Source organism: Rutidosis leptorrhynchoides, chromosome 4 (genome assembly GCF_046630445.1).
Source record: "Rutidosis leptorrhynchoides isolate AG116_Rl617_1_P2 chromosome 4, CSIRO_AGI_Rlap_v1, whole genome shotgun sequence".
Classification (NCBI taxonomy): domain Eukaryota; kingdom Viridiplantae; phylum Streptophyta; class Magnoliopsida; order Asterales; family Asteraceae; genus Rutidosis; species Rutidosis leptorrhynchoides.
Genome location: NC_092336.1, coordinates 631,108,491 through 631,120,928, shown reverse-complemented (window position 1 = coordinate 631,120,928; position 12,438 = coordinate 631,108,491). Strand labels below are relative to the sequence as shown.

The 12,438-nt window shown below is 32.0% G+C and overlaps 1 non-coding gene across 1 annotated transcript; it reads right to left on the bottom strand.

Moving 5' to 3' along the window:
• Positions 1-4,840: 4,840 nt before the first annotated feature.
• Positions 4,841-4,947, bottom strand: LOC139846185 (small nucleolar RNA R71). Its single transcript, XR_011758921.1, has one exon. It is a non-coding gene; the product is annotated as a small nucleolar RNA R71 (small nucleolar RNA).
• Positions 4,948-12,438: the final 7,491 nt, after the last annotated feature.

The window sequence follows — 12,438 nt, the reverse complement described above, 5'->3', positions numbered from 1 at the left end:
CATTATCGTTTCTCATCATCAACATCATAACTAAACATCATGATCATAACTTAGTCATCATCCTAACCATTGTCATGCGTGTACTCCTCATCATCTTCAACCCCATCATCATCATTGTTTCCCTATGTCACGTATAACATGATCATCATAATTCTAACTTCATCACCTTCATTATTATTAAACTTAATCATCATCTATCATAATCGATATTCTCATTATCAACTCGCCATCACCTTGTCTTTTACTTCTTCATCTTATTCGCTATTGTTAAGCAGAAACAAGACAACAACGCGGCTATAGCAGTCTTATAATATGACTTCGTGATACAGGCCCAAATACAAAACAATTGTCACGGCCCACAGTATTGTATTTCAATTTTATGCTATCACGTATTCCATATTGACTAAATCATGAATTGTGGGGTAAGTTGGTGGTTGGTCAAAAGGAAAAGTAAAGGAAAACGTGTAGCCTTTATCATCATATCACAGCAATTTAAAACTCCACAGAACTCTTGAATTCTTTATGTTAGTGGAAAACTTCATCACCTTTAATTACCCATATCATATTATAGTAAAAATATTCCTAAAACGCCATTATTGTGACTCATCATGTCGGCCATTAGGTGCTAGTTTATTCTTATGTAACTTTGATAGTGCTATTATATATCCTTATTCTACAATCAAATTGACAGAACCTTTAGATTGTGAACATATCCTCTACTTCTTATTTCGTGAAATTGCTTCAACTATAGAAGGATTTAGTTACAACAGAAAGTAGCACCTCGCAAATAATGGTGGCGAAGGTGGTTTTCTGAACTGAAACAGATACAACAAATGTTGCAGCTGCAGCTGTAATATTTTCGATGGTGATGATGTGTTGTTTACATGGGTTTGGTGTTGGAATGCTTGATTGAAAACAGAAATTAAAATAGAAGATCGAGTGTGTGGTTTGGTATTTGTTGATCAAACAAAAAAAATGGGAGAGAGGAGGTTTCTTGATTATACGCAAAGAGTAGAATGACTGAAAAGAAGATAGTATTGGTGTGTGGTTTAGTTGCAGGTACGACAAAAAGAAACAGAATAGTAGTGGTGACTTCGATTGACATGAACAAGGAAATATAGTTGGTGATGGTTGTTGATAAGGCTAAAAAGGAACATATATTTCATAGTATTATTCCCCAAGAAAGACAAGATTTTAGTTGCAATTATTCCATTTTCAAGTAATATTCGTTTATATTAAATAAGTGCGAAGACAAAAGGCAGATTCGACGAATTGAAGACACAAAGGTCCAAAAAGCTAAAAAAATACAAGATACTATTCAAGAGGTTCAAATTATTGATGAAGAACGTCTAAAAATGACAAGAGTACAAGTCACAAAACGCAAAGTACACGATATTAAATTGTACGAAAAGGCGTTCGAAAATCCGGAACCGAGGCATGAACCAACTTTCAACGCTCGACGCAACGGAGCTGAAAGTACAAGTCAACTATGCACAAGAATATAATATAATATTTAAATAATTCATAATAAGAATAATATTATATAATAAAAAGTTGTTAATTGAGCATAGTTCAGGGGTCATAAGTGAAAATTCAAATTAATCATTTGCCTATAAAAGGCCATGTAATCGATGAATTTAAGTACACATTTTCTTTCTTTCTTCCTTCTGTAAAGAAATATATATTTATATTATAATTTTAATTTAAGTTAATTTTAATAATAAAGTTGTGGTTTAGTTGGGTTAATGTAAGAAATGTTTTACGGGTTTTAAGTCGAAGCTCTGCCCGTGTAACGCTACGCGATTAAATACCACTGTAAGCTATGTCTTTCCTTTTTAATTTAATGTCTAGTAACTAAATTATTATTATGCTTATTTAATACCGAAGTAATCGTGATGTTGGACTAAATATTAAGACGGGGTAATTGGATTTTGTACCATAATTAGGGTATGGACAAAAGACCGACACTTGTTGAAATTGGACCATGGACAATTAATAGATGGGGGTATTGTCTAAAATTGAGCGACAACTCATGGGGAGCCTGTCGAACCTATCTTCAAATTAATTAATCTAAATAAATTATTAAATGGTTATGGATGTCCTATTTAGTGACGTTTATTCGACATCCTTTACAATCATTTAATTAATTATTTGGGTTGGGTAATTTATTATTCACTACGGCCAAGTGGATAAATTAATATTCATGGACCAATAAAACAGGGGTGGATTACATTTAAGGACACTTGGTGTAATTGTTAACAAAGAATTAAAACCTTGGATTACACGCAGTCGTTAACCTGGTGTATTCATTAAACAAAGTATTAAGACCTTGTTACAGTTCGGATCCCTAATTAGTTGGAATATTTGACTTCGGGAATAAGGATAATTTGCCGAGCATTTTATAATTATGACCGATGAACTATTTTGGACAAAAACCATATAGGTTTCAAATAATCCAGGACAAAGGACAATTAACCCATTGGACAATTAATTAAAATCAAAAAGTCAAACATCATGGTTACAGAAGTTTAAATAAGCATAATTGTTTTATTGTATTTTTCATCGTATCTTTATTTTCTGTCATTTTAAATTCTGTCATTTATTTTATCGTCATTTATATTTACGCTTTATTTAAAATCAACAAACCGGTCACTAAACGGTAAAAACCCCCTTTTATAATAATAATAATAATACTACTTATATTATATATTTTTGTAAAAATATAATTTTATAAAAATATAGCGTTAAACTTCACTAGCTCCCTGTGGAACGAACCGGACTTACTAAAAACTACACTACTCTACGATTAGGTACACTGCCTATAAGTGTTGTAGCAAGGTTTAGGTATATCCCATCCGTAAAATAATAAAACTTGTGTAATTTGTATCGCTTTTCGTAATAAAAATAAGTATATTTCGTACCCCTTCGCTTTAACATCAAGTTTTTGGCGCCGCTGCCGGGGAGCGCTAAAACGCTATATTTTTAATTATAATAATAATTTAATAAATATAATAATATAATAATATTGAAATAAAATATAATAATATAATAATATTGAAATAGAATATAATAATATAATAATATTGAAATAGAATATAATAATATAATAATATTTTAGAATATATTTTGAATCGTAAAAGTTTTAAAAAGTCGTATTTATTAAATATTTCAGGGGTATATTATGTAACTTATAATTAATAATTTCTATCATGTCGCTTTCATGTGAATAGTAAATTAATTAATAATCGTAAAAGTTTTAAAAAGTCGTATTTATTAAATACTTCAGGGGTATATTATGTAACTTGTAATTAATAATTTCTATCATGTCGCTTTCATGTGAATAGTAAATTAATTAATTTCTTTTCATTTACTATTCATGAATAGTAAATGAATTAAAAAAAAGTTTTGAAAAAAAAATAATAATTATAAAAAAAGTATTAATTTGTAAAAAAAAATCGTTTTTTTTAAAAAAAAAAAATTGTAAAAAAAACGTTTTTTTTTAAGAAAAAAAAAATTCGTTTTTTAAAAAAAAAAAATTGTAAAAAAAATCTTTTTTTTTGTTAAAAAAAAAATTTTTTAAAAAAAAATTTTAAAAAAATAATAAATAATAATTTTTTTTTAAGTTTTATTACCTTTAGATTTTTAGACTATAGTCGCAACTTTTAGTATTAAGTTTATTTTTGGCGTAGTTATTTTTTTTATTTCTAGATTTTTAGGTTTTGCCGTAAAATTCCTTAAGTGTTTATTCCTTAGACTAAGATTTAGGTGCTTTAGAATTTTGCGACGTCATTTTTCGCGCTACTTTCTTATTTTTATTTTTCGACGCCTATTTTTCAACCTTTTTACTTTTCGACGCACAATCTTTTTCTTTCTTATTTCTCGACGCTCTAGTTATAGGATATAGAATTTTCTTTACTTCTTATCTAATTCTTCAAACGAAAAGAAAAATTATTTAAGTGGTTAAATTGATAGACGTTGACATTTTTCTGGTTCGTAGTAATAGTTGGATTTGTTAGTGGCAAGTTGTGGGCTTCCGATTTAAAGGGTCCTGGCTTCCTGCTGCATCTTTTGGCTATTCGAAACGTGGGCAAAATCAGAAAAGTCTATTAATTGGACAACTTATATAAGTTTTTCTTATTTTTTTATAACTAATAGGATATTCAGTGAATGCACCGAGCAAAACGTTCACCACCTTTCATACGTTCACCACTTGTAACTCGATCAAGACATCTAGCAAATATTGGCGCCGTTAATTTTTCTTTAGAATCGTCATCTAGTCAAACAAGAACTCCAACTCAAATTTCCGATAATCCATCTTTTGAACCCGACTTCACAACTAAGAACCCGGAGGATATTCAAGGACAATTCCAAAGATCCTGAACCACTAGTCATTCCTCCTGAGCTACAAACCGTTAAATCAGAATCCTCTAGTGATTCGGATACAACAAATCCAATCATGGAAAATCTAGAACCTCTAAGTATGGAAGATCGAATGAGAGCTAAGCGCACTGGCCAAGGTCACGCCATTATTAAGCCAGAAGTTAATGCTCCAGATTATGAAATCAAAGGACAAATCCTACACATGGTAACTAATCAGTGCCAATATAGTGGTACGCCAAAAGAAGATCCCAACGAACATCTTCGTACCTTTAATAGGATCTGTACACTATTCAAAATCCGAGAAGTGGAGGATGAACAGATATATCTCATGTTGTTTCGCTGGACTTTAAAGGGAGAAGCCAAAGATTGGTTAGAATCGTTACCTGAAGGGGCGATTGATACATGGGATGTTTTAGTTGAAAAATTTCTTAAACAATTCTTTCCGGCATCTAAAGCCGTGAGACTTCAAGGAGAAATTGTTACGTTCACACAAAAGCCAAATGAAACATTATATGAGGCGTGGACAAGATTCGGAAGGATGTTGAGAGGATGTCCTCAACACGGTTTAGACACTTATCATATAGTACAAATATTCCATCAAGGTGTCAACGTTGCTACACGAAAAGACATCGACATAACAGCTGGTGGTTCCATTATGAAGAAAACCGCAACTGAAGCTTACAAGATCATTGATAGCACAGCCTCCTACTCACATGAGTGGCATCAAGAAAAAGATATCTTTCGATCATCTAAAGTGGCTAGAGCCGATTCTAGCCATGACTTTGATTCCGTTTCCGCAAAAATAGATGCTTTCGAAAGACGAATGGAAAAGATGAATAAAGATATTCACGCAATACGAATCAGTTGTGAGCAATGCGGTGGACCACACTTATTGAAAGATTGTCACATTGAACCAACGATGGAACAACGAGAGAATGTTTCCTATATGAACCAAAGGACGGGAAGTAATTATCAAAATAATTATCAACCGCCAAGGATAAACTTCAATCGAAATCAAAACATTCTTTACAATCCAAATGGACCCAACAACAACTCGTATAACCAACAAGGTTCGAATAACCAACCAACTCAAAACAACACTTTCAATCCACAAAGACATGGCTTGTATAAACCACCACAACAAACCGAAGAGAAAAAGCCAAATCTAGAAGAAATAATGGCAAAGCTAGTTGAATCTCAAACACAATTTATTACATCTCAAACTCAAACAAACGAAAGGTTTGATCAGTCATTAAGAACTCAACAAGCTTCTATTTTGAATCTAGAAAAACATGTTGGTACTCTTGCTAGCATGATGAGTGAGAGGGAACAAGGAAAGCTACCGAGTAATACTAAAGTAAATCCTCGAAATGAGAATGTTAATATGGTTTCAACAAATTCTGAAAAACCAGCTCCAGAAGATGGGAAGGTTTTAGATGAGAGTAACAATGAAGAATTTACAACACCACCACCACCCGAGTATGTAAAGCCAGTGGTGGAACCATATAAACCACCCATCCCATTTCCAATAAAAGGAGTTGAGTATGAGCAAGTGATAGGTAATAAAGATTGTGATACCTCTGGAAAGAAGAAGAAGAAAAAGAATAAGGAAGTACAAGAAACAAAAACCGTAGAAGTAAACCCGGTGAATACAGTTCCACCAAAACCTCCACCTAGGGTAGGTGATCCGGGTGAATTTATTATTCCTTGTCTACTTAGTGATTGTGTCATGTATGATGCACTGGCAGATTTAGGTGCAAGTGTGAGTGTTATGCCTCTTTCCTTATATAAGAGATTAGGTGTAGGTAAGTTAAGTCCAACGGATATGAGTGTTCGACTCCTTGATCAAACCATTAAGCACCCAGTTGGAATTGCTAACAACCTACCCATTCAAGTAGGTAATTTAACCTTTCTAGTCGAATTCATTGTCATTGACATAGAAGAGGACCCAAACATTCCTCTAATTTTAGGTCGACCATTCTTAGCGTCCACCGGGGCGTTATTTGATGTAAGAAATGGTAGAATGACACTTAGTAATGATGAAAAATTGATCACCTTTATGATTCGAAAGTCTAAATCTCCACCAACCAAAACTGTTGAACCAGCAAAAACGATTGGTAAGAACCATATTGTTTTACCAACTCCAACGGTAGTGCTTAGCAATAATAAAACGCCTAAGTGTGGGGAAAATGAAGTAACACCTAATGATAACTTGATAACAAGGAACCCCATTGTTGATACGAAATTAAATGACCCCGTTATTAACAGTTCAATGAAGAAACTTTTTAAACGGGTTATTGATGCTAAAAGTAAGGGGAACTTTAAGTTATGTAACCGGTTAGTATCCAATCTGTCACCTAAAGAAAAGGCGAAGCTAGTTAAATTTTGGGATATTACGGAAGAAGCCGGGCACTGGCTTAAAGAAAAAGTCACAGATATGCAAGTTGATTATGGACCAAAAGAAATTGACAATGAAGACACCACAACTACCTAAGTGTGGGGAGATTCAAGTGTTTTAAAAAGAGAATGCTATCTAGAGTTAGTTGTTCTATTCTCGTGTAGTTCCGAGAATGGAATCCGATTGGTCTTTTCCGCTAGCAGACACTAAAGAACTAGTTTTCTCCCTCCATTCTGAATTTTTTTTTGTTTTTTAGGTTTTATATGAAATTAATATGCATTTTAATTTATGTTTTTAAAATCAAAAATTTACTTTATTTCATTAAGTTAAAAATATGATTTTTAAAATTCGTCGTGAGTTGAAGACTAGGTCGTTGAGCCGAAATTGCTTTACCCGAGGGCGGGGCGACAAATTTTGTTATCATTATTTTTAATTTTATTGATATAAAGTATGCCAAAAAAAATATTATATTTTATAATTTTTTGAACGTGGGGTTATATACCAAACTTCAAAAATATGTATATATATATATATATATGTTTGTATTTTATTATATACAAAACAGGGTAAAACAGCGCACTTTCAAAGACTGTCATTAAGTTCAGCAAAAGGTACTAATTTTGACAACAAGACGCGAAAGATCAAATGTGAAATAACAACAATATGATTGCGAACTCGGTATTTCTAATCACTTTTCTACACTAATCACCCTCATGAATTTATAATTATAGTCTGATTTCATGCAAATGAGGGCATTGCATGATCTTAAGTGTGGGGAAGGGTTATAAATTCTCTCGGGTTTATACTTGGTTTATTTGCCAAATTTTGTGAAAATTTGAAAAATTTTCAACTAAATGAAGTCAAAATCATGTTTACACATATTTATGAACGATGAAAACTAGGTGTTAATGCCGAAATTATTGTTACCTCGAAAAGGACATAAATTGAGAAACAACCCAAAACGCTTGAATTCATTTAAAATAGAATAGAAGAAAATAAAAAGGCAAAGAAAAACATAAATAAAAGCTAAGTGTGGGGATAATGTACCAAGTTATTCAATTAAAAACTATCTATCACTTGTTTCTGTAAAGTTACTGTAGGTGTTCTTGTTTTGAACTAAATTAACAGTTTTACCCGATGAAAGAAAAGAAGAGATGGATCTACACGATGAATCAATTCCATCATTAAAAGGAAGTAAAGTCTTCTGAAAAAGACACGCGCTTCTTGATTTAGGTCAAGAAGTTGTCGTCCAGACCAGCTGTAGGTTGACGAAAAATCTAGAAAAGTCATCTCTAAAATCAGCAGGAAATCCACGGACCTCAGCATCAAACAGGGTCGCCAAGTGGTCAGATTTATCCTAACCATGAGAAGGATTTATCTCGTACAATGGGGGGCACCGTGCAAATTAGCTTGATAAGACTACTGAATCAGATCCCCAGAAAGGATAATCTCCTTAAAAGATCAAAAATCAGCTTTTAAGACTGATATTACTCAATCCTTGAGATTGACCTTAAAGATTGAGAATTCAAACTCATGGAATTCGATGATGTCTAAACTCGAGCTTGAACGAGAAAATATTTTGATCAAAATTAAAACCGATTTGTTTTCTGAAAACCCATTTTCAATGCGTTCATTACCATTGAACGTAAAATCCTAGGAATTCACCTGGAATTCATTAGGTCACCTGAACCAAATCAGGTGTCAACCGTAAGAACGGTGGTTGCATAGCATGGTCGGAGACAGGACCTTGTGCCAGATCGAAAAATTATAGGATGATCTTTACTATTGCTCCTACCAAGGATAGTACTAGCATCCGACACGTTAAAAAGACCATAATCATCTGCATGTCACGGGACATTGCCTTAACAGTTTCTTGTTCATCGCTTTCCTTTACAACCGGACGGTAGTTTACTGAAAGGTAATATACGGAACAAGTAAACTGGATGTGTGCTTTCCGATACAGGGATAGCAGTGGATTACATGAACCTAAAAGTTTTAGCCAAAATATTGATCCACAAATATATTTTGCAACACCGATGGTGGATCAAATCAGAAAACTTGTCTAGGGTAAAATTTAGCTTGAATTTTCAAAAGATCAAAAGTTTTCATAAAGATCCAATTTCCTAACGGATCTAAATTTTCATAAGTCATGTGGGACTGTAAACCGCCTTTCAAATGTGCACTTTGTTTTGGAAACCGAAAGTAAATCCGCTATTTGATTGCAAGTGTCATTGACCTGAACCCGAGGCAACTGTGGATGGCACAACCACCTTTAACCATGGTTCTATTGTTACTATCATTGTTTATACCGCCGTATCAAAATCACTGATGTACAAAGTGTGAAGAATAAAGAAGTGATTCGTGTGATGTATTATATTACTTCAAGACTGTATTGCTTGAGGACAAGCAACGCTCAAGTGTGGGGATATTGATAAGGCTAAAAAGGAACATATATTTCATAGTATTATTCCCCAAGAAAGACAAGATTTTAGTTGCAATTATTCCATTTTCAAGTAATATTCATTTATATTAAATAAGTGCGAAGACAAAAGGCAGATTCGACGAATTGAAGACACAAAGGTCCAAAAAGCTAAAAAAATACAAGATACTATTCAAGAGGTTCAAATTATTGATGAAGAACGTCTAAAAATGACAAGAGTACAAGTCACAAAATGCAAAGTACACGATATTAAATTGTACGAAAAGGCGTTCGAAAATCCGGAACCGAGGCATGAAACAACTTTCAACGCTCGACGCAACGGAGCTGAAAGTACAAGTCAACTATGCACAAGAATATAATATAATATTTAAATAATTCATAATAAGAATAATATTATATAATAAAAAGTTGTTAATTGAGCATAGTTCAGGGGTCATGAGTGAAAATTCAAATTAATCATTTGCCTATAAAAGTCCATGTAATCGATGAATTTAAGTACACCTTTTCTTTCTTTCTTCCTTCTGTAAAGAAATATATATTTATATTATAATTTTAATTTAAGTTAATTTTAATAATAAAGTTATGGTTTAGTTGGGTTAATGTAAGAAATGTTTTACGGGTTTTAAGTCGAAGCTCTGCCCGTGTAACGCTACGCGATTAAACACCACTGTAAGCTATGTCTTTCCTTTTTAATTTAATGTCTAGTAACTAAATTATTATTATGCTTATTTAATACCGAAGTAATCGTGATGTTGGACTAAATATTAAGACGGGGTAATTGGATTTTGTACCATAATTAGGGTATGGACAAAAGACCGACACTTGTTGAAATTGGACCATGGACAATTAATAGATGGGGGGTATTGTCTAAAATTGAGCGACAACTCATGGGGATCCTGTCGAACCTATCTTCAAATTAATTAATCTAAATAAATTATTAAATGGTTATGGATGTCCTATTTAGTGACGTTTATTCGACATCCTTTACAATCATTTAATTAATTATTTGGGTTGGGTAATTTATTATTCACTACAGCCAAGTGGATAAATTAATATTCATGGACCAATAAAACAGGGGTGGATTACATTTAAGGACACTTGGTGTAATTGTTAACAAAGAATTAAAACCTTGGATTACACGCAGTCGTTAACCTGGTGTATTCATTAAACAAAGTATTAAGACCTTGTTACAGTTCGGATCCCTAATTAGTTGGAATATTTGACTTCGGGAATAAGGATAATTTGCCGAGCATTTTATAATTATGACCGATGAACTATTTTGGACAAAAACCATATAGGTTTCAAATAATCCAGGACAAAGGACAATTAACCCATTGGACAATTAATTAAAATCAAAAAGTCAAACATCATGATTATGGAAGTTTAAATAAGCATAATTGTTTTATTATATTTTTCATCGTATCTTTATTTTCTGTCATTTTAAATTCTGTCATTTATTTTATCGTCATTTATATTTACGCTTTATTTAAAATCAACAAACCGGTCACTAAACGGTAAAAACCCCCTTTTATAATAATGATAATAATACTACTTATATTATATATTTTTGTAAAAATATAGTTTTATAAAAATATAGCGTTAAACTTCACTAGCTCCATGTGGAACGAACCGGACTTACTAAAAACTACACTACTCTACGATTAGGTACACTGCCTATAAGTGTTGTAGCAAGGTTTAGGTATATCTCATCCGTAAAATAATAAAACTTGTGTAATTTGTATCGCTTTTCGTAATAAAAATAAGTATATTTCGTACCCCTTCGCTTTAACATCAGTTGTCAATTTCTTATCGATTAACATGGTAATCAATATAAGGGTGGTGATTGTTTGTTATGATGGTTGTGGTGGAGTATCACGATGGTGATGGAAGGTGATATTTGAAGATAGTAACTTATAATGGAAACAAGAACTAGTGCAGCAGCAGCGAATAACATTGTTGTGTGGTTTACGATTTATAGTGATGATTAAAGAGATGGTGAAGGTGGTGGTGGAGACTCGTTACAGGTGACAGTGGACCGAAATATAAATAACGCAACAAATGGTTCGAGCACTTTTGCAAAGCAAGTGGGTATTTTTATGTGTAAGTAATATGTATATGTATCTTAAATATTTCTGTTTTTCCTTTTTACCATTGCATTAGCGAATATATATATATTGTGCTTTCGAGTGATTGAAAATAGAACTCAAAGGTACGATCGATTTGTTTTATATTAAAGAAGGTGTCGACACGAAGAATCAATCTGAAGAGATACCAACAAAATAATAAAAGAAAACTGATTGAGAATGTTGTCAGAAATATTCGAACCAGAAGGAGAAAACAAAGAAAAATATAAAGTAGATTATGACCTGTAACAAATTCGTATGTTTAATTGATATTTATTTCTGAAAAATTTTGTTATATAGCTTGGAAGCATTCGACCAGAAGAATCAATCAAGAAGAAAAAGAATAGAAAGTAGAAAGTGATGGCTAACAGATTCGTACTACATTTGATATCAATATCTCACAATTTTGTATCTGTTTGTTTTGTAGTGTTTAATTAAGATCGATGAAGAATCTTGAGCAGGAGAAGGAAATAAGAAAACAGAAATAGATAGAGACTTGCAACGGATTCGTACGCTTTAATTGTTATTGACAGCTAAAAATCTTTGATCTTGATTCTTTTGCAGCGAAGAAGTGGTAGACAGAGAATCAATTTGTGTCAGAAGAAAAAGAAGATCAAAACAAAAGAAGAAGAATAAAACAGATACAGATGGTTTAATTTCAATTGATTTGTACGATTTAAATGAATATAATAAAGGATTTGATCAAACAGGAAATGTAATTCACTAAAGTTTGATTGTGAAAGGAAACAGATTTTAATTCTGTATAATTGAAGCTAATATTGTAATCCTGATTGATTAATCTAATTTAATAATTATATTGTTACAATAATGATACTGTTTCATATAATATATCTGTATATATCAGTATATATATATATATGTGTAACTATTTCTATATCTCTGTATATATATCTGTATTTATATATCTGCATTACTACTAGTTTATAAATAAAATACTGTTAATAACTTAGTAATAATAATAATAGAAGTAATAATAATAATGATAATGATAATAATAATATCAAAATAATGATAGTAGGGTGTATCTTAATAACCATTAATAATAACTTTAATAATTTTTATATAAATAATAATTT